The sequence below is a fragment of the Ambystoma mexicanum genome, chromosome 10 (genome assembly GCF_040938575.1).
Source record: "Ambystoma mexicanum isolate Mex_15411 chromosome 10, UKY_AmexF1_1, whole genome shotgun sequence".
NCBI classification, from domain to species: Eukaryota; Metazoa; Chordata; class Amphibia; order Caudata; family Ambystomatidae; genus Ambystoma; species Ambystoma mexicanum.
In genome coordinates this window covers 990,859,878-990,883,197 of record NC_090932.1, presented here as the reverse complement: position 1 = coordinate 990,883,197, position 23,320 = coordinate 990,859,878, and the positions used below count along the sequence as shown (strand labels likewise).

The 23,320-nt window shown below is 47.4% G+C and overlaps 1 long non-coding RNA gene across 1 annotated transcript in view; it reads left to right on the top strand.

The window, feature by feature from the left end:
- LOC138493264 (uncharacterized) overlaps nt 1-16,177 on the top strand; it is an 89,072-nt gene extending 72,895 nt beyond the window's left edge. The window contains exon 3 of the long non-coding RNA XR_011276338.1: nt 15,723-16,177. This is a non-coding gene — a long non-coding RNA (uncharacterized lncRNA). The remainder of the gene's footprint in view (nt 1-15,722) is intronic.
- Nucleotides 16,178-23,320: the final 7,143 nt, after the last annotated feature.

Genomic DNA, 23,320 nt, shown 5'->3' with positions numbered 1-23,320 from the left:
ACAAATTAATCAAGTTTACAGACCTAGCCTGAGGACTGTACCAGTTGTTATTGGCGCTGAGGACCATGTTAAAGACCTGAGCATAGCAAGGGCATTTAATGAGGTATTTGGGGTCCATGACATACCGTACAGCCTGAGGGCATGGTCTATAAAGCTAGAATGTCCCTTGGATAAAGATAACATTCAAACATACAATCTGTCTGGTGTGGTAGCTCAGACCTGGTTAGTTCCCAGCAACCACTTTTGAGAAGGAAGGGACAAGGCGTAGAAAAAAAACAGGCAGTGTCTACTAGGTACACTCAGTGAAGTCTGCAGGCAGTAAGGGAGGCTGGCCAGCCCCCACCCTAAAAAGTTAGAGTGTGGGGAGGGTGGCGGGTGATGTCACATGGCACAATGGCATCTGTCAGCTGAGGCCCAGATGAGGAGGAGAACAGCACTGCAATGGTAGCCTCTGCCCCCCACCACAGGCAGGTAAAGAGCAGGGCAAGGGGAGGGTGATTGAGGCCCTGGGGCAGTCTCTGTCGGGTGTGTGCCAGGCAAGGAGGAGAGACGCAATGTCAGCATGACTCTGAGTGCAGTGCTTCTGTGAAGGAGATCCCCAATGAGACCAATGGCTGCATGTAAATCTGTGCAGCACTCCCATAAAGATAAGGAGCGCTGCACTGAGAGGCATGGTATCAGGTAATAATGTTCCCATACATCATGTCCCCATACATAATTTCACCAGGAAAAGCCATTGGCAACATTATGCATGGTGACGTCATGTATGGGGATGGGTTGCAGGGATGTCCCCTGCTCCCCTTGCTAGTATAGCCTGGAAATCGGCCAATGGGGAGTGCCACGTCACTCCCCGGGACATAATGCTTGTTAGATATTAAGAAGCCTGACTTTTTGTCCTGAGCAAAGTGAGGTCATACACGGAGGGCAAACCTCTGTTAACGAGCAGCTTTGCCCTGGGGCTGCATGCAATAATGCTATCAGCACATTGTTGTGAGGCCAGGTGCTAGAATGGGCGCATAGGTTTGTACCAAAAAAAAAAAGTTATTTGTTAATGGATGACGAGAAACAGACACTGTGCGACCTGAGGACATACATTCCTTGGCAGTGCTCATGCTGCGTGACGGGTGGCGAACTAAGGGGGTATGGAGAGTTTGAGTGGCCATAAAGGTCTAGTGGGTCTGGGAGAAAGGCAACCACATTTCAGAGGTTTGGGGAGGGGATGGGAGCTGGTACAGTGAAGCAGGGGTGCGGGCAGGTGCAGCACGCGTTGTGGCACATGGAGTCCTGAGAGGCGATCAAATCCATGACTACACTGAAAATATTTCTTGGAAGCCATGGATTATGATTGGCGCCAAGGATTCCAACTTTCATCCAAGGGTGCTAATAACTGGTAGCCCTGCACATCCATGCCCATTACTGCTCTACAAGGCCAAAGAGAACGGTGCAGTTTCTTTTTTTCCACATCCCTGATAACCTTTTTTTTTAAAGTAACAAACAGTGATTCTCTTTTACTGTCTGACATTGCTTTCTAGGATACCAATAGTGGCAGGGACGTAATTTGATGGGGGCCTCATTACGACTCAGGCGGTAAGGGTTTTACGGCGGCGTAAACAGCGCCGACCCTTACCGCCTGATTCCGAGGTCCCTTAGTGCCATGGAGGTTTTGGGCCTCATTACGACTCAGGCGGTAAGGGGTTTATGGCGGCGTAAACAGCGCCGACCCTTACCGCCTGATTCCGAGGTCCCTTAGCGCCATGGAGGTTTTAACACCTGCTTTTAGCAGGTGTTAAAATCCGTGGCGCTAAGGGACCTTGATGTTAATTACGCCACCGTAATTTACGGTGGCGTAATTAACACCTTCCCCACTCCCATTATGCCCTATGGGGCAAAAATGGGAATGGGGAAGGGTAAATGGGGATTGGGGACTTACCGCCCCGCCAACCTCGGAATGGGGCGGTAAGTCCGCCAACCACCATGGCGTAAACGTAGTTTACGCCATGGTGGTAAAGGTACGACCCAGGCGGTAATTAACACCTTCCCCACTCCCATTATGCCCTATGGGGCAAAATGGGAATGGGGAAGGGAAAATGGGAAAATGGGGATTTACCGCCCCACCAAGGTTGGAATGGGGCGGTAAATCCGCCAACAGTCACGGCTCAGGCGGTAACTTACCGCCTGGGTCGTAATGAGGCCCAAGGTCTTCCTTGCTACCCCTGTGGTCTCCATTGCTACCCCTAAAAAAAGATACACATTTTTTTAAAAAATCTTTTATTTTTACAAATGGAAGCTCCTTGGCTGTGGCCAGTGCCATGTGGCACTGTGTTTCTGGAGTGGATGCATTTCTTGTTCAGGCCTCTTAAAAAAAAAACAGGGGGTTCCACAAGTGTAACACTTTGAGCAGCAACCCTAAATCAGAAATAATAGGAATAGCAAATACTATGTTTTTCTAATTGCTAGACTCATTAAATGTTTAGTTCAGGCACACTTCAGGGGTGAACCATTGATTTAGTCTGTTCTTAAACATCTCAAATTCACAATGCAGATAAAAACTTCCAAAAAGCATCAAGAGTACAATAAGCATCAATTTTTTCGACTATGTATTTTGCTTTTCACAAGTTGCAGTTATAGCATGGTTTTTTTCTGACGTTGTCTCTGTTACAATCATAACACAATGTTCCATCTTGGTGGCCTTGATCACTTCACAAAATCCTTGTGCCTAAAAGCTTGTTTACAGTGTAGAAATGTTTGACCACAGCACATAAAGTGGCCTTTGATTTCATTGTGCCACAATTAATGCTTTGTTATCATATGTCTATCTTTCCTATCTCCCTGGCATGTTGTTAAGGATGTTTTTATGCATATATCAGGTAAAGAGTGCCCAGAGTACGGGATGCCATGTGAATGTGCTGCATTCAACATGCTAATCTAAATTCTTTAATACAGTGTAATGAACCCCCCAGCGGTTTGTATTTTGCCAACCTCTGAAGCCTGAAAAGTAGATCCAGGCAGGGTTGACATTTGGCCAACTTTGCACCAGACCTGTAGATGAACTGGCCTGCTGTTAAATCTCAGATACCAGTTTAATGGTATCCACAACAGAGTGTAATTTGCTTTCTGGCTTTAAGAACATTCAGACACTTAATTGCTTATTGTACTATATCCGCTAAGGTAGCTATAGCTGGTCAGATAGTTCAGTGGGTTGAGCGCTCGCTGCTGCTATGTGTGTGTGATCTACCGATTGCAGGTTCGAATCCCGGCAAGGCCTTTCATCCTTGTGATGTCAATAAATGGGTAAGGACACAGGTTGGTGATATTGTATGCATATTTGTTCTATATAAAACGCTTAAGCGTGAGTGCTATATATTAAAACATCATTATCATTTGGCCTTGGATTTCTGCTTGCATTCATCATAATTTGGTAATATGGGCCTATACACACTGATATTGCCGATTCATTTGGTGATCCATTCCTGTATGAAATGTATATGACATTGCAGTGATATTGTAACCATATTGTTTGTGGTATACTTTGGAACAATGCTACGTGATGCCACTTCCTGTTTTGTCAAGTGGTGGAAGGTCATGTTCCAACACTCCCTGTGATGCCAGTTTGGGGTGTGGTTAAATTACATCACTTCCTGTGATATCATCAGTGGTCATGGGCTGTGTGATGTCACTTTCGTGACACCTGGCATTTTGGTGTAATGACATCCCTGAATAGGGGCTCCACTCCCTAAAAAATGGGATCTCAGATAACAGAGAATGAGCCCCTCTATCCCTAACCCCACCAGTACCCATGGCATTCCTGTCTCTTGTTTCAGAGTATGGCTCACATGACCCATGATTTCCTGGTCTGAGCTTAGAGAATCCAATGCCTTTTTTTACATGACTCAGTTAAAGGGTGAGGATGTGTGCAGCCCCTCCCTTTCATTTCATATTTTAAACATGTCTGAGAGCTGGTAATGACCACATTCTTGTTAGTCAGGTACCCAGGCACCAGTGAACTGCAGACTCGGTGAGATGCGAGCCTGTCTACTCGGTGCCATATCTTTCATGTGATGCCCCTGAAACAGACACTATTCCTATCACAGGGCTGCTCCTTTAAGATTTCCGCTATGAGGAATAATTCTTAACGCCTCGGACTATATTTCATTCCGTGGGGTGTTATCGTTGGGAGTGATTCACAGAGAACGTAATTCTCCACTATCTGATAAAAGTATGTCTGGAATTGAGTGGTGGGGCTATCAAGCCAAGAAAAATAATAGGAGCGCCATCCGCATTCATTACTGGTTCCTCGCCCGGAGTTCATGCGCAGCATCCCGCTTCCCTCAGGCGTCTAAAGGGACTAAGACAGATGGGCCAGCCCCATCGCTGCGCCCTCATTCGCTTACTTCTCTCACCGTTACCTCTCCCATAATCCCTCGCATGCCGCCATGGAACAAGGGTAAGTAATGTTGTGTACAATTTGCCTCCTTCCACTTCTCACAACCGTCAGTGACAACATTTTCCCAAAATTGGTGCCCCTTTCTGATAATTAGCGCGGGAAAGAGACTGCACAAATCTGGCTTTGAAGACAGGAAATATAGACACTCTCAGCAAACTGTAACTAGCATTGATTCAGACAACAATACTGTTTTTATTATTTATTTATTTTTTAATACAGCTGCATAGGATGGGCATTTCACAAGAACTGACACAATGGCACTGCTTGATCATAAGATGGCACAGCTACAACCGTTTATTAGTACGTGTGTATATTATGGCATTGCCAGGCAGATGCCTTTCTAATACATAAGCAAGAGCCAGAATTGTTCCCTTTGGCATTGCTTGGTTTTCCACAGGAATCGATTGCAATGAACACATGCCAGGAAACATATTTTACTGCAAAAAAACAAAAAAAACTGTGGGAGATCCCCCGCAACTCAATGCCACATCCCCTCACCTTAATACGAACCTAAACCTAATCCCCATCTACATTTACAGCAATATGTGTAAAAAAAAATGTTATTGATATCCCCTTAAAAGGACAAATGCTAGCTCAAAGAGATCCCATGTGTTGTGTTATGGTGGTGGCAGGGGGTGGGGGAGGTGGTATTCTGATGGGAATGACCCCTGTGCAAATCTGGTCATTGGCGGTCAGTTGCTGGTTATACAGCCAAACAACACCCACAGGTTGTGCATCCTTTTTCGCATCCCATCATTCTCCTATCTCAACTTCCCTTGCCAATAGGTTGGGCTAATAGGCCCTTGCAGTTCCACTTGATTGCTAAGGCTAACAATGGCACAGACATAGAAGTGGAAGAGAAGCAGCGCAAAATATAATATGCATAATTTGTTAATTGCATGAAATGATAAATGCCCTCAGGTTCAACGTTCTGACACTTAACCTTTGACCTGCAAGTAATATATACATTTGTGTATTTTAACATGTGCATGAAAAACATATCTTTGAATTGGTGCAATGCATTGCTTACTTAATAGTAATTTTCTTCCTCGTCCCAGTCCCAGCCCTTACCTAATTGAGCTTCCACACATCGCAAGAGAAGCATTTACATACATTATGAATCCAATTGGTGCCCCCTGCGTCTGGTGATCACTGGTCCCTCCGTAGGAAGGTGAGGATGTAATTGCCACCCCAACCAGTTACCCGCCTGAAAAATTCTCAAGCAGTGCAACTACCCTCAATTACCTTCTGGGTGGTGTGTGTGCATACAAGAATGGGACAACAAAGAGAAAGACTCAGAGAATTGGATTACAGGTAAGTAATCAGAACCCCCCATCCCCACCTACAGCATCTCCCTCCTCAACCACAGCCACCCCCTCTATTCAGGACATTGTCCTTTTCTCTGACCAAAACCCTGAAATCGTTTTCATCACTGAATCCTGGTTCTCTGACTATTTCCTTCCTTCTGCACATGAGGCCTTCCCCCAAGCTACTCCCTGATCACCCACAACAGATCCAGCAGATCAGGCAGCATAGCCATCCCCCACAAGCCTCACCTCACACCCTTACATGTTGGGAAGCAACCCTGCAATGATAACTGCAAATCCCTGCTAGTTAAATTTCAATACTTTCCATCTTTCTCTCTCAGCTTCCTCCTCCTTTACAGACCCCCGGGCGATAACAGAACCCTTACAGACTCTCTGAGGGACTCTGTATCGGCCATACTGCCATCCGACTCTCACTGTTCTTGGTGATCTTATTTTAAGGTCCGTCAACTCATTGACAACATGGAAGACCTCAACCTGACCCAACTCATATCAGGCCCCACCCACATTGCAGGACACAACTTAGATGAAGTTTTCAGCTTTTTCAACCTGATCTCTTCGCCCTCACCAGCCCCCTCATCTGGACTGATCACTCTGCTATCCTCTTCTCAGCCCTGATCTCTTCCCCGCCTCCCACCCCCTGCCGGCGCCCCCAGGATCACGCTCTGGAACAGGGTAAAAATCTCCATTGATATTTCCTCAAACCTGCACTCCTCCCTTCCCAATCTCCTCCTCCAGGGATGAACCCCTCCCCAGACCTTTTAAACCAATAGCTCTCAGACTTTCTACCCCCCTTAAAACCCACAAAAGCCCTATCCCACCGTACAGGTCCTTCCCCCAGGTGATTCATCCCTCACCACAAATTCCTCAACCATTGCATGGACCAACTGTGGTGGAAAAACCCTTCCGTCCAAAACAAAGACACTCTGACTAGACAGACGGGAGCCTATAGCTTTAAGAATAGAAAAGCCAAATATACCTTTTACACCGCCCGCATCAACAATGCAACATCTCATGTAAGAACTCCATAACATCATTTCTGAGTTCAAGACCCCCCTACGATCTTCCTCTCCGCCCCCATCTCCCAGGCCCTGTGCGACCCTTTCCTACAATTACTGCAACCTAGCCATTGAAAGGAACCTCACCAAACCCGCTAAACTACTAACCCCTTCTGCTACTATACCAATAGCACCTCTCCCACTGCAACCACCTCATACCCTCTTCAGCTCCTTCTCTCCATTCTCTCATCCTGAGTTCTCAATACTTCTTTCTAATAGCCTCCCCTCACGGTTCCTGGGAGACCCCTGACCGTCCTCAAAATCATCCTCTCCTCCACCTGTGCAGGCACCCTTGCCAGATTTATAATCACCCACTCAATTATAACAGGTATGTTTCCACCAGCATACAAAACCTCTCACTTCAAACCACTACTAGAAAGCCCGCTCTTGATCCCCTCCCCCCAATTACCACCCCATCTCAAAAAACAATTAATTGCCAAAATAATAGATCACACAGCATACTCCCAGCTCAGCCTCTTCACTGAGGCCCAGGGCCTTCTTGACCCTGTCCAGTCTGGCTTCAGACCCCTCCATGGAACTGAATTCTCCCTGTTCTCTATCTTGGAGGACCTGAAAAGAACAGCAGACTCTGAGGGCTGTGCTGCTCTCATCCTCTTTGACCTCTCTGCAGCCTTCAAGACAATTACCCACTCCATCCTCATGAAGAGACGCTTTGTCCTAGGCCTAAGGGGCTCCACCCTCAGATGGATCTCCTCTTTCCTCCCCGAATGTTCCCAAATCATCTCTCTCCATCCTTGCTCCTCTGCCCCCCACCCAATTTGCCACAGAGTCCCCCGGGGAGCCTCCCTCTACTGCTTCCTCTTCAACCTCTGCATTTTGCCTCTCACCAAGCTCATCTGTTCCCAAAATCAAACCTGTTACAACTATGATGACGACACCCAGATCACCTTCAAGATTCCCGACCACCCCTCCTCTCCCCACTCAGACCTGGCACCCTGTCTCTCAGACATTGACCTATGGATGACAAACAATCACCTGCTCATCAACCCCACAGCAAAACAGCTCTCCTTCCCCAACCTATCCCTTGGCTGCATTCATTAGGACCCACACCCACTGCATCCCTGTTTGTCCAAATTCTAGGATGCACTTTTATCTCAGACCCAACCTACCCCTGTCACATCAATGCAGTCTGCAGATTGTGCACCTTTGACCTCCCCATCCTCAAGTGGATGTTTCTTTATCTCTCCTACCGCCATAGAGTTTCCACAATCATGGCCATTTTCCACTCGCCCATAGACTACTGTAACTCCCTCTACCTAGGTGTGCCAATTTACCAACTGAGAAAGCTCCAAAGGATTCAAAACTCCACTGCAAGGCTCCTCCTCGCGCTCTCCTCTTGAGAACACATCACCCCCGAACTCAGGACTCTCCACTGGCTGCCCATCAGCCGACGGTTCTCCTTCACAGCTATGTGCATTACCCACCAGCAATTTACAAGAAAGGCCTGGAATTCCTCCAAAACAAGCTGACTGGCTACCACCACACCTGAACCCTCAGACCAGGCTCTGCACACCTCCTAGTTGTTCCTTCCTTTCAAGTTCTCCAGATTAGGAGATGCTGGTTCCTCTATCCTTACACCCACTGTCTGGAAATCACTCTCCCTCGTGCTCCACCTGCATCTGGCTTTCAGGAATGCCCTACAAAACCTGGCTGTGGCCCCTACCTTCCTGATCACCCCACCCGCCCGTGCCCACTCCACACCTCTCCCAAACATGTTAAATGCTGGAGTCCTCACATACACCCATACACTCCCACAACCTGCCCTTCCCTCGGCTACTAGACTCTTCTTTCCTTTCAGCCGCTTTGATTTGCCACACAACCTTCCTTATAGGATGCCAATCACACATGGATGAATCATGTAGTAACTCCGGCAACTTGCACCTGGAACAAATTCAGACTGTGGGCTAGTTACTTCACTCATATGGGGTTGGAGGGTGGGCATTGCATCACACTTAAAATGCACCTTGGGAAAATCATGCTAATCATCCAGTAGGAGCGAATTCAGACACCTCAGACTCCTCGCTTGTGGTTGGCCAAGCATGTAACTCTAAAGCACAGGAGGGTGCGCCATGCCGCTGCATGTACTCGTAAAATGTGGACCTTGTCTTTGCACTAGGCGGAACTAGGGATGGCAATCTCGCACTCTAAGAACCTCTCAGATGGTGACTATTATGTATTCATCTAGCACTTAGATTGCCTGTGAAACATAGCACTACTCCTTCTACATAGGTGGAAACCCAGGAAGTAGACTTTTTTGTTTGTACAGCTAACCCATTTTTCCTCTTGCACACCACGCCTTCACCACTTAGTGGAAGGCACAGTCTCACACCACACACTCTGCACTTACATATAACACAACCACTATTGCAAATCACCTCTGAAATAACATGAAGCTACTTTTAATGACAAAAATGTGAATTTTGCTTCCCACATAACTCTCTATCTCCTTAAACACAACCCCCCCTTTAGTCTATAGTATACTTCTGCTGCGCTCATACACACTCCATGTAGACATGGGTGACTAGCACCCTCTTGGCCACCCTCGCATAAATGTAATGTCTGAAATGCACACACGCATAATAGCACCTCCCAAATTCTCCCAACTGTTTGGATTCTGGTCCCTCCGAGGGTGTTCAACCAAAAGCATGTTGGGACCATAATTATGGTGAAAGGCGGTATAACAACATTCCTTACTGAATAAGTTTATACCTAGTAGAACCAGGAGAATTGCACAAAAAACAAAGGATAACCACTCATGTGCAGTGCAAACAAATCAAAATGAAATGAAAGAATCAATCATTGACACCAGGAAAACTGCAGAACCGAAGGATTGTCTCAGAATACTGATATACATATTTGTGGTGGGAAATAAATGTTTCTGGGGATGTCCTACATATATCTCCCACTGAGACAACCTTAAAAGCTACCTAAGAAACAAACATATCATGGGTAGATGTGTCCTGCAGTGACCCACAAAGGGTACCTCCAATTCCTCATACTCTTCCTTGATGACTGTCCTCACCCATCTACTTAAGTTTGCTGTTGTAGGGTGTGGACCAGGTTGTCCTGAGCAGAAGGTGATGATTAACTTCTTGCCCTGCCTGGTGTCTGATGTTCTGGCCAGGTACATCTTCACAGCCTTGCTGACACTCAACAAGTAGATAGGTGCAGGAGCAGGATCCAGAGTGAACTTGCTTATGCTAGGAAGCGCAACGTATTTGCGAAGGAAGAAGTCTGAAATCACATTGGCTCTACAAAGGGGAGAAGGAGATAAAAGGGCACATCTTAGACAAGGCTCATATGCCACAAAGAACCCAGTTCCCCTAATCTACAGGCTGAGGATTTTGCCACCAAGAACTAGAATGTGTACAAAAGCAAGCTTATGGGCATCTCTTATAAGTTCCCGAAGAAGGGACAGAATGAGCTCACATCACCAGGGGCAGGCTGGTTGGGAAAGGGGAATGCACCCTCAGACAGGAAACCTCCACCCCCAAATACACTGGATGCTAGCACCTCAACTCAACAAGGGAGTTCTTAAACCAAGAAGCCCTGAATGCCCTCACCACTTCCAGATGGGCCTTAAGGGTTAAAATGAAGCAGTCCCAGCTCAGAGCCCTCATGCAGGAAATTCAAGACATGCAGCGAGTCACAGGTGTGGGAGTCAAGCTTGACTTTGAGGCTCCATGTTGCACAGGACTGACAGTGTCTAGTACACTACTTGAGAATGGATGGGTGTCTACAGCACTGGACTGCCAAAGCATGGACAGGTGACAAACCCACCATTTCCAGGCCTAACTATTCAGAGGCCAGGCTATCAAATTAATGCGGAACAGGGTAGTGGGATGAAAGGAAGGTGGGGAACATCAGAGGGGTCAGAATCAGCTACAGACTGTGGGCAGGACCCAAAGCATAGACCAAACCAGAGAGAGATCCAAGGTTTCCCTGACCAGAAAAGCGCTATCAAAATTAACTGCACACTACATTTGTGACTACTTAATGGTAATCTCTAAACGAGTGTGAATGCAGGAAATATAAAGAGGAGGGAAGGAGGCCCAGGCGAGGTGGAGTCTTGAAGAATGAGCAGCAGCACTGGGGTGAAATTCAGCTACAGGCTGGGGCTAGGACCCAAAGGAAAAACCAAGCAGAAGAGGGAACCAAGGTTTCCAAAGCAAGAAATGCACTATCAAGATTAAGTGCATCCTGCTTTTTTTACCACACTAGAATACCCTCTATATGAGTGGGAAGGGAGGAAATGCAAATCGAAGGGAAGGAGACCAAGGTGAGGGGGAGCATCTGTGCCCACTGCAAAGAGATCACATGCACTCATTATGTAAATCAGGAAGAGATTTTACAGGCTGGAGGTAAACAGGTCGACATAGGGGACTCTGAACCTTTTGCAAATTGGCCTGAGGATGGCAAGCATCAGGAAATACTTCACTGATTAGGCAATAGTCCCCAGGAAACATGTGGCTTTGCAAGAGGGGAGATTGACCTCTTCTCAAATCATGGCCTCATGAATAACAGGCTGGAGAGAGGGATATTGCATTCCACCCTAGCTTTAAATATCCACCTCGCCCACCTAATTGTCTGTGTGGACCTGTACAGCCCTCCCCCTGAGATGGGGAGCCATGGTATGCTGAGATCTTCAGTTGGACAAAAGCACCCTCGAGTTCAAGGATATCCCCTCCCTCCTAGACCCCTTCCACTGGACAGATATTGACCCCAGTCTAGCAGCTCAAAAATTTGACTGGCATCTATTATGGGTTAGGAGTTCAGAAGGATTCAATTGGAATCACTGTAGATGATAGACTACAAGGGCCACCGTGCCAAGATTCCCCTGATACGGGTGATGCTTTGAACAGTCTGGAGTAGGACTAAAAAGCACACTAAAGCACAGGAGGGTGCGCCATGCCGCTGCATCCCAGTTGGTAGATGTTGAAACACTAATAATCACCCAACAAAACCCCATCTTCTGAGTGGGGAGCAGCAAGTATTTCTTCAGTTTCAGTAGCCTGCTAAGGCTCTCCAGAAGGAGGGCACACAATAGTTGTTTTCCTGCAGATAGGAACTGATGAGGAATCATTAATCCACCAATTGACAGGGTAATGATTTAGACAGCTACCCTGAACAGAATAAATGTTATAAAGGATGTAAGCACCTTTGTAAGAACCCTGAGGGCTGAGCGAAGGGCGAACTGTAATGTTTGGAAATTGGCTTCCACTACTGCAAAACGGATTAAATTAATTACCTGTGATGCTGCAGAATGGTATGTGGAAATAGGCATCCTTGAGGAATGTGATGATGCCCTTAGGAGTTTCCATTTTAAAGGGTATCACCTTGTTCAAACAATTGACCCTCTTCAGGTATATGCTCAGCCACCATTCCCCTAAGGATTTGGCTACCAGAAATAATCCCCATTTCCACATTCCACATATAAGTGCTCTTAACTGGCCCCTTGTCAAACAGTGGCAGGACAACCTCCTGAAGGGATGATTTGTGCCCATGGGCCAAGGAATCAGTAATGTTCCTGAATACAGGGGACTGGACAACTGAATTTGATGGAGAAGCCCCTGCACACAGTGTCTGGACACAGGTGTCTCTTATCTATTAACACCCTGATGGGGGGTGCCAGCCAATCAGGTGGCTTGGAAGACTGGTTGAAACCAGGGATCTCAAACTGTGTTCCAAACCGCCTGATTGCACACCTTCCCCGCCCTCCATATTCGCTCCTCCCCATGACTTTTTAAAAAACATTCCCCTCCCACTTACCTCATTGTGGCAGTGGCGGCACTTGCAACCGCCACCACTTCAGCTTATTTCTTCCTTTTCGCATGTTTGTGGCCACCATGGGAAGGAAAGAGAGTCTCTGTACAGAGCCCTGCTTTCCCTTTCCATGGCAGCCATCTTTGAACAGTCTTTTCATTTTGTGAACCGGATGCCGCGAGGAGTCCCATTCAGGGAACGTAAATACTTTCAATGAGGACAGGTGCTAATGGCATTAAGCACCCATTCCAGGAGCTAGAACGAGTGGGAATTGCACAGGGACCTTGGTAAAAGCCCTTGTTTCGCTTGGGCCTTTAAATTGGGCCACTCGGCCATTACCACCCGTTCCAGCCCTTTGACCGTGTGCTTAACGCCACATTCTTTCCATACAGAGCTGATAAGCTGGATGTGGTCACCCACAGAAGATGGGATGCGGGGTCCCGAGCTCCAGGAGTCAGGAAGTACCAGATGGTACCTGGGATTCGAGGGGGAAGAATTTCATCCTGTATGGGGCTTTATGCTGAGCTTGCATAAGCTTGTGGCCAGACAAGGCATTCGCCTCCTTGGCTTGCGTAACCATATGATTGATCTGATAACCGAAAACTTCTGCACAAAGAAGGGAAACCCCATCGTTATGGCTTTCTGAGATGCCTCTCCATACCCTGGCTTGATCCACTATTGCCTCCTGGCAGAGATAATGTGGAAATGGTCCAAGACAACAGCTCTCATGATTTCTGAGGAAATGTACAAAGCTGCAATGGTCTCCTTCTCACAAATGTCTAGAAGATCCTCAATGTCCTGACCTCCTCCAGGGAAGGAATCAGCTCTTCAAAATCCTTGAGCAGAGATTGAGTCACATACTGAAAGTAGACACCTGCTCTAAATGCACAGTATGCAACAAAATAGACTCCATGCGCCTATCCACAGGGTTTAGCGATCTGTGTCCAAAAGAATTAAGTCAACATTAAAAGCACCTGGGAAATCTTGGTTAAACTCCTGCAGTGGGTATAGTCTGGACCACCCCCTGAGCACAGATGCCTTCTCTGGTCCATTCCAGTCTCTGGTGATTACGTCCTTGAAATGTGGAAAAAGTAGAAGCCAGTCTTGGGCACCGGTACATACCAACCATAGGCACCAGACTTTGTGGGTCATTCCGAGGTTGGAGGTAAGGAAAAAACAATGCCAGTAAAGGATTACCGGTATCGCTTACCGCTCCAGGATATTTTGACCTGAGACCCCGCTATTAGTGGCACAGTTAATAACGGTGCATCTAATAGTGGCATGGGCGCGGGCATGCGGCCCATCATACCGGCAATAACGGCATGCTGCTAATGGGAGGAAATCACTAGACAGGCGGACAAGCAAATACCAGCATCATGAAGGAGCTAATAGAGGATACAGGCATGCCGGTAATACCAGCATCTCAAACCAATCGTAAAATGCTATGTGCAGTGTTCCAAACTGCCACAGATGCACACAATCAGCACAGGTGGGGGCAATGGAGTCTGGGCCAGGACAAAAGGAGCACACCCACACACCGCACCCCTTCCCACACCAAGATGATACCAATAATAGAATAGTAGTAGCAATATCGGAGCTGGAGGACATGCTTGCATTGCAACACCAGCAACAACAACAAGAGCAACAGCATGCACCACAGAGGAGATGCAGGAGGAGAAGGAGGGTGAGACAGGCCCAGCATGCCCCACCAGTGCAGCCAGCGGCACCACGCAGGCAGCCCCCAATTCCTCACATCAGAGCCAGTCCTTTCAACTTAACCTCAGAGCATATCCACACCCTGTACCATCTGGACCGGGACACCATCACCACCATCGTGGACATGATACACAATGACATTGTCAGCCTCATTGAAATACTCACCACCAACCCCCTCTACTGAAGGTGGTGTCGGTGCTCCACTTCCTTGCCACAGACACCTACCAGCACACAGTGGGGCACATACACAGCATATCACAACCCTTATTTTCTTGCATTTTGAATCAAGTGCCGGATGCCCTCCTCAAGCACACAAGGGACTACATATCCCTACCATGTACTCCCCAGGAGATTCTTGACACCAAAGTTGGCTTCCATGCACTGGCATGCATGCCAAATTGTATAGGTGCCCCGACTACACCCACGTGGAGTTGGTGGTCCTGCATGCCATGGAGGTGGTGTACCGCAACCGCAAGCAATACCACTCCATCAATGTGCAGATGGTATGTGACCCCAGCAAGATCATAACACATTGTTGTGCCCGATATCCCGGATCAGCTCATGACTCTATTGTCCTGCGAATCTCCACGCTACCACGCTACATGGAGCGACATGCGGACGACGTGCCTGGCTGCTTGCTAAGTTGCATGACAGGCATGTGGCACTGATTCGGGGGGAGAGATGCACACACCACCATGATGTCAATGTTGATGTCACAGCATGATGTGCACATCACTAAACACTGTGCCCCAAAGCATCCCAAACAGAACATGACATCCAAATCCCATAGGACGGTAGTAAGGTCGACACCTATCACAACATGACACACACTAACCCCCCTCCCCACATCCCACTAAACGTGCACCACTCATCAGCAGACCTCACCTTCTGTAACACCATCCAGCAACATGCAGTGAATATGCACTAAGTTGCTGTCTCCAGCAAATCACCACACAGGACAAGCATCCATGGGAGTGCATTGAACCAAAACCACCAAGGGAATCCATTGTCGGTCACAGGGCCACCACAACCACAGGAATGCAGCATGTCACCATGGCAAAAATCAGCACTGAATGCCGAACATTGCAGAGCCTACTGCCAATGCTCCAAGTCAGCAATTCCTACAGAAGACAACACATCACAACTTAGGCACAAAAACAACTGTATGCGTACATGATGCATGTGCAACAAGACGGCAGTGCACACCATGTATCATCTTGAAGATGCAACCCACACCATTAGTCCATGGCACAGGACACAATGAGGGCCTGAAAATAGCATGTATACAACCAGGGACATGTGCATGTGACCAACGATAACCTGCAGGCATGTGTGACTAGTACAGCTGTCCATCATGATTCGACTGACATGTACCTTTTTTTGCCTCCCATGCAGGTGACAGTGGCTATCCCTTGAAGCTGTGGCTCCTCACCCCTGTCCATAACCCACAGAACAGGCACGAGGATGAATACAATCGTTCCCACACCTGTACCTGTATTGTCATTGAGCAGACCTTTGGCCTGTTGAAGGAACAATTCCGCTGCCTCAGTCGGTCGGGTGGGGTTCTCCTCTACAGGCATGAGAAGGTGGCCAAGATCATCATGGCATGTGTAATGCTACACAATATGTGTATCCGACGGAACGCCCTCTGATATTGAACTGCTACCACCTGGTGATGATGAATGGGATGAAGAAGATGTGGATGCACATCATCGCTGTGCCTTTGAACAGGAGGGACATTATGTGCGTCAGTCAGTGATAGCACAATATTTCTGACACACATGGCTGCAGCGGGTGACATGATAGTTTGACAGAGGGCACTGGGTGTGGGAGTACATGTACACTATGCACTGTATATGAATAAATGACACATGCGCAATGATCAATGTCCACTCAAGATGTTTTCTTTCACACAACGGGTGTATTGAAATTTACAATGAAGAAGAAAGTGCACCCACCCCCACCACCCTCACACCCCTCCCTCTCCACCCACAACTCCCCCCACAACTCCCCAACACACCCTCATCCCCACTCCCCAAAAAACTCCCCAAAACACCCTCACACCCTCCCCCCTAAACTCCCCAACACATGTCCAAACAAGTATCCATTTCCATCATCAGGCTTGCCAGTCTACTTCCTGCCACTCCCTCCACCTGGTGGCAGCATGTCGCACGGTGCGCGCCGACCTGCGCTGTGGGCTGGTCTGGGTTGAGCTGGAGGAGGATGGTGTGGCCGCCTCCTCCATCTGGGGTGCTGGATGTTCAGCCTCCATAGCATCAGCGATGTGGCTGAGGACCTGCCGCAGGGCGGATACCTCCTTGCACAGCGTACTTGTATTGTTTGCAAAAATCTTGCCCAAGGAGGCGGTGTTGTCTGCAATTATCTTGCCCAGGGAGGCAGTGTTTTCATGCCACTCAAGCCTTGATTGGGCATTGTCTACCACAAATTGACGCACAAGGCCAATCATCCCCTCATGCCCCTGTGGCCCCGCCGGTGCACCTGTGGAGGTGGACGGTGCTTGGGTGTCATGTTCAGCTTCAATGGGCTCCACTACCGGACTCATGGCCCCTTGATTACACTCCCCCCCAGACTGCTCTGGGGTGGTGGCGTGGTCGACTCTAAAAATGTGATCTGCAGGGATGGTGCTGGACTTGGTGTGTGGGACAGTTCAGAGGATTCGTCCTCCACGGGCACCCATACCTCTTCCAGCGTCTCCTCCTCAGCCAGGGGTGCTGTGGCTGCCACCTCCCTGACTGAACTGGACTCTGCTAAGTGTGGAGCCTCAGCTGTGTCCAGTGGCAGTGTGACAGGGGTTGCGGCTTCCGTCTCGACGGCCCTTGGCGGCACCAGTGCTGTGGCATCTGTAGGTGGTTTCCTTGGTGGTGCATGGCGGGCCTTGTGTTGGGCCTGCGAGGTCGAAGGCCCGTTGGCCTCATCCCGAGCCCTCTTCCGGGGTGTGGTTGGCTGTGGGGGTGAGTCCTGCCCATCGCTGTCCTGGTCTGAGCCTGTGGGGTGGAAGAGATGGACGGCATGAGTGATGCTTTGATAGGCATCATGCATACATTTGTATAATTGCTCATCTACACAATTGAGGGTAATAGGCATTTCAGTTTGAATGATCACGTTGCTTGCTACATGTATGGGTAATGCAGGCATACATCGGGGTCACTCATGTTGGGGCAGACGTATGGTAGGTGACATTCATATTTGTTGGGGCCTGCATGCAGTGTGACTTATGCCATTTACATCTTTGTGTGGTGTGTGTTAGGTACGGCATTGCCTTGCTGCAGGCAACTGCATGTGTCTGTGCTGCGTCCGACAACTTTGCTTGGAATGTGCGTGTATTGGGCCATGGCTTGCCTCTTTGGATAGACATATTTGTGGACTTTCATCAGCCTCTGCATTACCGTGTATTCTTAGGACACTCACCTCCATCTGCCAATGTCGTGGTGCCACACTCCATGTTTCCAACCCCTTCTATGGCCTCCATGTCGATCAGGCTTGCACAGATGTTCTCCCACCGGGACAGCTTAATGGGAGAGCTTAGCTCCCCCGCCAGTTGACAAGGCCTGGCTCCTGTTGGCCGAGAGGATATTGCAGACCCGCAGGCGCAAGTAACCCACCTCTTCCTGTAGTCCTTTATTGTGTGGGGGGTGTTACCGACCGCGCTTACTTTTTGCGCCAGAAATGCCCAGATATCCTTCTTACGGATTATGGCCTCCCGTTGAGGCTCTCGGCAAAAACGACATCTGCATTTTCTTCCAGGGTCTCCGCTAGCATGGTCAGCTCATCTTCATTAAAGCGCTCTTTGCGCTGGTGGGAGGCACCCTTCTTCACAGCCTTGGGCATTGTGGTATTGTAGTGATTAGGTTTTCTCACACAGCAGTATCTTACAGGTCCTGGCTGATGAGGGTTACAATGGATTGTCTTTTTAAAGATGGCCGCCATGCTCCTTCCCGTTCCTGTGCGATGACGCTATTTCCGGTTCTGCTTTTTTACGATGACCATTATTAGCGGTGACCGCTAATACCGGTGGCCGCTAATGCTGCATTGATTCATGCCGGTAGTGCAATCGGCGCTCTCAATGATGCCACTAAGGGCCTTTTTCGGGCCTTTTACGGCATGGCAGTAATGCCCTTACCGGCATGGTGCAAAGCTCATGCCTGCGAAGTCATGAATGCCCTCTATTAGCTGGCTGTTACCTACACAGGGCCTCATTACATGGTAGGCGGTAAACCATGGTGCTATTAGCACCATGGTTGCCGCCGCTACCATACCGGTACCATCATGGAGGAAAGGAGAATTTCCACCCCATTCCAAGGTTGGCGGGGCGGTAATTCCCCCTTCCTCCATGGCCCTTCCCCATTCCCATTTTTGCTCCATAGGGCATAATGGGAATGGGGAAGGAGATAATTACGGTACTGCGAATTGCGGTACCGTAATTAGCACCAAGGTCCCTTTGCGGGTCACAACTTTAACGGCTGGTCTACACCAGCTGTTAAGGTTGGGTCCCGCAAAGGGACCTTGTAGTAAGGTGGTAAGGGTTTACCGGTACCGGTGCCACAACCTATTTCATGTGCAATTTAATCCCCATCTGCACAATGCTTGCAGTATGGGCAATGTTGTAAACATGTTGTGTTTACGTTGCCAGTGAAACAACCCTTTCTGAGTGGAAGTGGGTAAGACAATAGTATGCAAATGAAAGGGCGTAGGGGTGCCAGAGACAGTGTAATGTTTATACATCATGGTAACAGTTGTATGTAATGATGTGCATGTCCATTGCGGTGTCGAGGTTGGTTAGGAGTGCCCGTGTCAGTGGTGCATATGTGCAAAGTGGTAGTGGTGATTTTCTGACATGTATTGTTGAATTACGATGAGGGGAATGTGTGGAAGGAGCAGACCCACTGTAGCAATGTAGGTTTGGCAGTAAGAGGAAGTGCCAAGCTACATAATATCAGACTGAAGCAGTATTTTGGAGACTCTGATCCTCTAGAGGTCACAATAAAGACAGGAGAAACCACAGGATTACATTCAATATTCAAATTCTAACCCATTAATATAACACCAGAGTCTATCACCTTCGAGAAATCACTAATAGTAATTGAACAGGTTGAACATCCGGACTTCCAGAATCTAACCAACTTAGAGAGCACAGCTTTAGAAAATCTGAGTAACAACACAAACATCATAATTAAACCAGCAGATAAAGGAGGTGCCATTGAATAATGAGTAGAACATTATACAATTTGATGGTTACCACCCTCCTGAATAACCATCTACATTACCAATGCTTACCACAAGATCCCACTGAGACCCTTAGAATTGGAATACAAATACTGGTAGAGGAAGTAGCAAGCAAAGGACAGATTAGCTCTAAAGAGGCCGAATTTCTATGTCCTCCTTTTCCATGCATCCCCGCTTTCTATGCTCTTCCAAAGGTACACAGAGTGACGGCAGGCATTGTCCAGCCGGAAGCCTCGTTACAACCCCAGGGATGCCTAGAAACCATGATGCCTATCCCTTTTCATAATACCTTGATTTTAGTTCTCAAAATGTATAAATTAGCTTTTATTTTTCAGTATATACATACTGTGTGCAGGTTATCAAAATTATTGTTGCCTGTCCACTGTTTTTGAAATAATCCCACTTATAGCACATCTCTTTAAACTGTAAAGAAGTGAGGGTAGTGAAACTGGTTGCATTGTCCTGATTTAAAACTGATGATAAGCAGTAGAGTGCCTGTGCTGTCATTGAACCAACCATTGAGTAATTAGAAGATTTTATAGACAGCTTCTCTTAATTCCTTGTTCTATCAACTGAACGACAGGCAGAGCATCTGCTGGAACTAGGTAATGGTTCCAGGTTAGGCAGGGAGAGTTAGAACCTTTCTCTGTCCTTTTCTGTCCTGATGTAGAGGACATGCCCAGGCAAACACATTTAAAAAAACAAAAACAAATCTGGAACAGCAAATACCCTAAAATGGCAAGGATTCATTCCCCGTCATGTAACATGATGTACCAGTTAAACATTTTTCTTCTTTGTATTCTCGCCTTTTGAGACATTAGAGATCACGGACAACTCACAAGCATATCTTTGCTCGATTTAGTACATTGTTTTAGGGTGTGTCTACCCCACACGGTTAGAGCATGGCTGGGCAAACAGGCCCTCCATTTGGGAATCAGAAAAAATCTCCCTATGACCCATAGAGAAAAAAAAAAAAAGAAAACCAAAAGTATGCACTTCCTGACAGCATTTCAAAGAAGTAAAAAAAGGAGAGACACGGGTCGAGTGCATAGATCAAAAAAACAAAAACAAAATGAAACAGGTAGGTGGCTGTATTCTTAAAGAACTGGAGACAGTTAAGCAAATAGTTCATAATTCTTAATTGCATTGCATTACTTTAGTCAGTGTCAGATGTCAATATTGTGGACACAAGTCTTGTTTTTAATTCAGGTGGAAGCAAAAACATTAGTTTTCGTAGAATATTCATAATATAAAACTACTACTGATGGCAATAATTTCTTGGGGCTAAGACTGTGATTGCTCCCAAACCAGATACCCAGGTTGTAGTTTGATGAAATAGGAGACACCAGCCAAAAGGTGGCAGCAACAGGGGCCTAGAGGTCAGCCTCACCACCCACAATCATAACCTCTGTCTTACATGAGGTGATACTTAACCAGTTGCTTGACATCCACCAGTCTATGGCCTCATATGCCCTTTACGTTGGCAGGTGTTGGCATCCTGAGCCAGGTCCAGATTTAAAAGGTTATCAGTACTGCCACTATAGGAGTAGAACTGAAGGCTGTAACTGTGGAAAAGTTATGCCAGTGTAAAAGATTATGACTAAACAGATGTGTTCACAAAGTGAAGTTATAGAAGTCCCCCAAGAAAAGTCAAAGGAGAAGAAGAAAAGGAGGAAAGGGAAACAGACTAGGTCCTCCAGAAGTGAAAGCAATTGAAAACAGGTTGTGCTGGACTCCTGCCCCTGTCACGCTCTACATGCATGTCATGGTCAACAATGTTGAATGCAGTGGATCGGTCTAGCACCATCAGTACAAAGACACTACTAGCATCAGATGAAAGGCAGAAGTGATCCATGGTAGCCCCCAGCACACATCCTATTCTTCTGATCTAGGGCTAATGAAGTGAAAAGTGGTGTTGCACATTCATGCTGAAAACACCGCTAACATGTGTCCAGTAATTCAAACAGTTCCTGCGAGTCCCTAAAAAAAGTTGTGACTAGAAATCAAATTTCAACATTGAAGCTGGGGTGAGTAAAGATAAATGAAATGCAAAATTACCTGGGCAGATGGGTCAGGAGAGGGTGTGTGCATTATGGGCTCAGTGTAGCTTTCTTCAAAGAAGATGTGAATTCACTGGAGAAGGCTGAATTCAGTAGTGGTAAGAAAGAGTCCTGGGGCATTTGCAGCACTAATACTTGACAAGGGTCCAAGGGTCAACCCGTTTACAGGAAGGTCAACATGTTAGCATTATCAGCATTTGTGAGCATGGCAAATTTAAGCAAGCTTTGGCTTTTTAGGCAGGAACAGTTATGTGGTGTTCTATTGGGTAAGCCATGGACAGGAGGAGGGCATGGGGCCGGTGTGAGTGATATGACCCGAGTTCGTGCACATGATTTTTACCACTGAGAATAATGGTGAGGCCACTTCAGAAGGGTTATCTCAGGATAAAAGGATGATGTAAAGTGCTTTAATGACTTTAAAATATAGTTATTTTCAGTTTAGAATTCCATTGTCAATCTAAAGATTGTATGAGACTTACATTGTGTACAGGAAGCAGGTGCATTGCTCCTTTGTCATATCATATGTTTTCTAATATTTTCGTTTATTTAAAGGAAATCTGACTCCCCACTATGATGATGACACCCAGATCACCTTCAAGATTCCCGACCACCCCTCCTCTCCCCACCCAGACCTGGCACCCTGTCTCTCAGACATTGGCCTATGGATGACAAACAATCACCTGCTCATCAACCCCACAGCAAAACAGCTCTCCTTCCCCAACCTATCCCTTGGCTGCATTCATTAGGACCCACACCCACTGCATCCCTGTTTGTCCAAATTCTAGGATGCACTTTTATCTCAAACCCAACCTACCCCTGTCACATCAATGCAGTCTGCATATTGTGCACCTTTGACCTCCCCATCCTCAAGTGGATTTTTCCTTATTTCTCCTACCGCCATAGAGTTTCCACAATCATGGCCATTTTCCTCTCGCCCATAGACTACTGTAACTCCCTCTACCTAGGTGTGCCAATTTACCAACTGAGAAAGCTCCAAAGGATTCAATACTCCACTGCAAGGCTCCTCCTCGCACTCTCCTCTTGAGAACACATCACCCCTGAACTCAGGACTCTCCACTGGCTGCCCATCAGCCAACAGTTCTCCTTCACAGCTATGTGCATTACCCACCAGCAATTTACAAGAAAGGCCTGGAATTCCTCCAAAACAAGCTGACTGGCTACCACCCCACCAGAACCCTCAGACCAGGCTCTGCACACCTCCTAATTGTTCTTTCCTTTCAAGTTCTCCAGATTAGGAGATCCTGGTTCCTCTATCCTTACACCCACTGTCTGGAAATCACTCTCCCTCGTGCTCCACCTGCATCTGGCTTTCAGGAATGCCCTACAAAACCTGGCTGTGGCCCCTATCTTCCTGATCACCCCACACGCCCGTGCCCACTCCACACCTCTCCCAAACATGTTAAATGCTGGAGTCCCCCCATTACCCCACAACCTGCCCTTCCCTCAGCTACTAGACTCTTCTTTCCTTTCAGCCGCTTTGATTTGCCACACAACCTTCCTTATAGGATGCCAATCACACATGGATGAATCATGTAGTAACTCCGGCAACTTGCACCTGGAACAAATTCGGACTGTGTGCTAGTTACTTCACTCATATGGGGTTGGAGGGTGGGCATTGCATCACACTTAAAATGCACCTTGGGAAAATCATGCTAATCATCCAGTAGG